A 5,670-nucleotide genomic window follows, 5' to 3' on the forward strand; every position below is an offset into this window, starting at 1 on the left:
TGCATTTTCGGTATGTGCAATTTTCCTAATTATATGGGTGCATTTTATTTTCCTGTGCATTTCCCTGTAACATTCATTTCGCTGTATCTGTGAATTTTGTTGTATCTTCTTATGTTTATTTTCCCCTGTTAACGACGCTATTATATCTTATCAAGTTGTATTAGTTATATAAGTTTGTATCAAGTTGTATTAGTTATACCTAGTTGTATTAGTTACCATTTTTATTCGCTGCTGCCTGTACGGTCCCCCAGGTCCCTTCAAGCTGTTTTTCAACAGCTTTTTTGCCTAGGGAACCCCCAACTTTTTGTGTTGGAAATAAAGTTCAGTTCATTTCATTTCAATAAAATTGAAGTGCTAGATGGACAATTGAAAGGTAAATACAACAGGTCGAATGAGATTGAAAACGGTTTGTGGCAGAACTGAGACAAAAAATTGGGCTAATTGGAAGTATTATCGACAGAAAGCACTATATGAATAATGTTCGAGGCGGTAACCCTGGCCAATAGCATTTAATGAGGAGTGCAATGTACCAGCCTGTTTTTTGTACATCTCGCCGAGTTATGTAGATATCTTACATGCTCTCCTACTTTAAATTAGCAAGCAAAACGTTGTTGTCTACGAGGCCATCGTCAAATGATTGAGAGGGGCTGCTCATACTGAAGGTATTTTTTTAAGCTGGAATGAGGTTTCACTAGCGTTTCTTCAAAAGTTTGATTTAAGGTTAAGCTCGCCATCAGGAGATCATAGGTTAGATATTTTAATAACTGATATACCTTCCATTTAGAAGCGTAGTTGCGGTAAAGCAGAACAAAAAACTTGTTCCCCTATGTGTGCTAATATAGAAGACAGCCACATTTGACAACGTTGCAACTTCGCGCCAAGCCCGGACGATAGACTGCTGTAGCACGGCCGCTAAATAAAAAAGAGGTTTTATTTAGCGGCCGTGGCTGTAGAATCTGTGATTTTCGAGGACAGCTACGTACAGCTCTCCTATATAGTAGGATTACATGTGGCAGTTTATATTTTTTCCCGTAGCTTGTTCCAGAGGCACGATGTCCTCTGTCAAAGTTGTAGTGAAAGCTAGTATTGTGTCCGTAATGCACTAAGTGCTTCAAACCGTCTGTATTGTAGGATTTCAACTTTACTGACTTCAGTGGATACTGATCCCTTCATTGTTTCTTACTGTTACCGATGCGATATACGAATGAAATTTGACGTCTTTGCTAATAAAGATATCAATGGCCTGCATAGGCACGCATTGTCCTACAGCGCTGTCATCTCTTTTTGAATAATTTTATTTAATGAGCGACCTGTTGCTCCATCGCAACTCCTCCAATAATACGGATGTGAGTACATCTGCGTGATGTACAGTGGGTAGCTAGCACTACCCTAGAACTTCGTGTTTGCAACGGGAGCATTTTCCCTCCATGTATCTCTAAAGGGCCGCTAAAGAGAGAAATTGTTTCCCTCGTATTAGTAAAATGCTCTTTCGTGATAACAAAAATCACAGCATATCCACGGAGTGAATGATGATGAGTGGGCGAAGCTGCGGAGGTTCATCGGTTAACCGTGAATCTTCCGTGAATTCTGCCCAGTACATCATCACCGACGTGAGATCGGGCGCGTTTATACTAAAGGTTCGATGAGTTATGACGACTTGCAGCTCACTTTAATTTTACATGTACGCTGTGAATTTTCATTGTTTAGAAAACCATTGCTTTAGAAAACATCTGGCGTCTTTCGTTAAGCAGCTGGCGCCTTTTCGTTTTGCTTTAGAAACATCTGGCGTTCTTTCGTTTTGCTTTTACAGAACATCTGGCGTCTTTCGTTGGTTTATTTCATCAATCAACGGCGTTTTGAACAAAATTTTTATTGTTTAATCACGCACAGGAGAAATCTCACCAGGCACTACCTTGGAGGTAAAGAATGGCTGCTAATGGGAATGAGAGACAGAAGAAGTCGGCTTTTAGCTAACGCTGCGAATTTTTTATTGTTCAACAACGCACAGGAAAAATCTCCCACCGGCACCACCTTGGAGGTCAAAGCGTAAGACTGGTTACTCACTACGACTACGACTACGAGGGACGAACGGGTGCCGCCTTAAGGAGCTTCGCCCCTAAAACACGACATTTGCTGCGAGAACACGCTGGGTAGACAACAAAACCGGCAAAAAGAAATTGCGGGTGGCGACGCCACCTTGAGTTTCTCACATCTTCCGCTGTGACGTCATAGATTTTGACGGCGTCTACTAATGTCTGTGTAGTTCCTACACCGTAAAGATGAAGGACATTGTCGTCTGAGTTGGCGAGAGGCTTAATAACCAAGTTTCAGTTAATTTCGCTCAGCCAATGTGGCCAAAATGAAATACAAATACATTGAAATCCGTGATGTCGTCAATAAAGATTTCGGCGGGAAATCTAAAAGTGAAGCTTGGCGACGTTGATTTTTTCATCGATTAATAAACATTTCGTGGTAAAATTAACGGCAGTAAAGTTTCGAGAATGTAAGATAACATGTTGAACTAAATTATTGTTTCACTTTAATGTGCCTATAAGACAGCGGTTGTCCGAACATATACCTTCCCACACTAAAGGAAATTCTAGACAACGCCATCTATTCCCTCAAGATATCGGGTATTTGTTGGTGCTGGCATTTTTTCATCAATATTTTAGCGGTAAATGGCCTTGTCGAGTGATGACTGCTGCTCAAGACTTATTGGCGAAGATGGCGCACTCGACTTTCTTGCGACATTCATTTTGACCATATTCGTTCGAACAAATTGGAGCTCGTCTCTACCCTCTCAAAATGTTAACCCGTGAAATGTATAAGCTTTAAATTCTTCGAAAAAAAATGAGAGAACTCTCTCATTTCTGGGCCGTCCATTGACATGCTGTGGCATAGCAACAGCGAGCGCAACGTGGTGTTTAGGGTTCTAATGATCGCCGTTCGATTGATCGGAGCGTGTTCGCACCGCGGAACTAGCGCTAAGGTGGTTTATTCCGACTTATTCTAAACAAATGTTTTAGAACACGCTGAATTCCTAACAAATCTTTTAGTTCTAACCAAATGCTGCAAGGCTTCCTATCGGTTAACAACCGTAATCAACGAATCGTTCATCTCCTTTGAATGCCCAAGAAATGTTCTCATTGTGCGCATTGTTCCGCTTTGGAGATATTGAATGAATCAAAGAAATCGTTCGGTAACATACTGTGCCTTCGTTACAACCTTAGAACAAATATTTTTTTTTTCATTGAACCCTGGAACAACTGCCGTTCACCTTGGCAAATAAAATCGTACGAGTTGGTTTCTTATCCAACCGCGAGCACATTCTCTCTGGTAATGTAAATACTAGTCGTATTGGAATATAAATTTGCTTCTTTCCGTCTAAATTTCTCGTTTGGCTGAGTGCCGATTTCCGAATCCCTGACAAGCGTTCAAGCGTTCCACCCAGAATCACTCAAGCGCACTCAAGGCACTCAGAATCACTCAATCACTCAAGGCACTCAAGCGTTCCACCCAGAATCAGGACACAGTCGTGCATCTGCACAGTGAGAAGAACTATCTTATGGCATTTTTCTTTACTAAATGCGTTTAAGTAGAGGCCGCTGCCTAGGCGTGGCGCTGGCTCTTGGTCAAATAGCACGGGGGGGTCCTGGTGCACCGTTGCTTCCAATCATCATTGCGCCTGGGCGTCCCAGTGCGTACCGATGCGACGTTTCGAAGTTGGCATTAGGCATGTATAACTGCTTGACATCACGAAATGGGAACAACTTTGGTGAATGGGTAATCACTGTAAATTTTCTATATCTGGTGGAACGATAGGCTTGGGCTGGTCTCATTTTTTTCTTTAGTTTGTAACTACTCTTGCAAGAGACATTTTCCAGGAAATAGTCTCTTGCAGTGGTATCATCCCATGGTCCTTAATTAAACGGCTTATAATTTATAAGGGACTTATAATTTAAGTGACTTGGCTGTTACAATTTTATCTTTGTGTTTTCTTCATTCTCTCTCACATGGAAGTTACATCGACAGTAGCATGTCATTTTGAAGTCTAAAGCACCGAGATATGCATTGTAACCTTTGGATTGTAACTGATAAAAGCGCAGTGATTCATTCGTCAGGGGACCTACACTACGGATTGGAAGTTTATTGATCATTCTGTCACATCGCGATCTGGAGTTAGAGTTTCCGAGAAGCGCGATCATAAACAAAGGCAGTTTGCTCTACAGTAAGGTCCTGATCGCACACTGGCGTCGCGAAGTACCATAATTAAGATAAAGGCTTCTGCAAAGCCTTGTACAAGGCTGGCTTTAGCAATTGAACAGCGGATAATGTATACACAAAGCGGGTCTTGACAGTAAAAAAGCAAATCGTAGAAACAGCGATTTTAGATAGCGGGATACCGTGGTAAGCGATGTAGGTGCATGAATTAAAACTTCAAATCAATAAAGTGAGCCCGCTTCCAAAACACGTAATTTAACAAGTGGCATGAAATCCGCACAGAATTCGGCAGAAGAACAGGAAAGAAATACCTACTTATGTTCGTGAAATGTACGTGCTAAACAACTCCCTAAGTTTCTCTTATATCTTTTTTTTGCATTTAAGCCGCGGGACTAATTGATTTGAACCTGTGAAGCTTCGCTAATAGCGGAGAAGAGGATACATCAGATGGTAAATGGCAACACGATAAAGTACGGTGAGCACACGACAACCGACAAAATGAAACTAACGATGCGATCGAAGAAACATTCCGTGGCGCGAGAAAAATATTTTCGAAGACTCGCAATAGAATTTATCTGACTTTTTTGTTGTCTTGTCTAGTTTATTTTCAGCGTTAAAATTAAGAGGCCGTAAAATACAGCAAACTTCAGGTCACAACATAGCACCAAACACGCCTGACTTTTGTCAGTTTGCGAACAGGAGAAAAAGATGCCGCTAAGTTCCTCCAGATTACCCATTAGAATTAAATGAAAACACTAACGGCGGCGCGCCGCAATTATTGCGCGGCGGCGGCGGCGTGATCTCTCTTGGGACTTCGGAGGCGGCGCGAGCGGCGTGACCAAAAACAGGCGGCGGCGGCGGCGGCGCACGCCTCTAGCTTACACAGCGAACAGAGCGATTTTTTCGCGCGAATCGCAGCATGTGAAACAGCCTTAAGCCGGTGGCTATCTGAAGGTCCAGGGATAGGCTTAGCCAACGCCGTGCTTTGCACTGAGTGTTCCTCCCGCGTTTGTGATGCGACGCTGCTGCTTCCGCTGCGGATTTTAAAATTTCTTTAATGAGGGGTGAAATGTGCCTAGCTGCTTGAAATGTTATGTGTGTGTACACCACATCGAGTTATGAAGATATCTTGGTTGCTGTTCAACGTCTATATATCAAACAAAACGTTGATAATTACGAGGCCATAATCGAAAGGCCAGGCTAGAAGGGGCTGCTCCTACTGAAGAAATTATTTAAACTCTAAGACGGTTTGATTTCATATTCTTCAAAAGCTCAAATAAGGGTTAACGTCCATGACGAAAGTGTAGACTAGGTATTCTAATAACAGAGAAGCCTTCTTCTTAGAAGCGTAGATAGAGAAAAGCACAAAAAAGAAACATGGTCCCCTATGTGCGCTGAAACACAAGACAGCCGCGTCTCACGGCGGTATTATTCGGCTCCAAATGCACA

The sequence above is a fragment of the Rhipicephalus sanguineus genome, chromosome 9 (assembly GCF_013339695.2).
Source record: "Rhipicephalus sanguineus isolate Rsan-2018 chromosome 9, BIME_Rsan_1.4, whole genome shotgun sequence".
NCBI classification, from domain to species: Eukaryota; Metazoa; Arthropoda; class Arachnida; order Ixodida; family Ixodidae; genus Rhipicephalus; species Rhipicephalus sanguineus.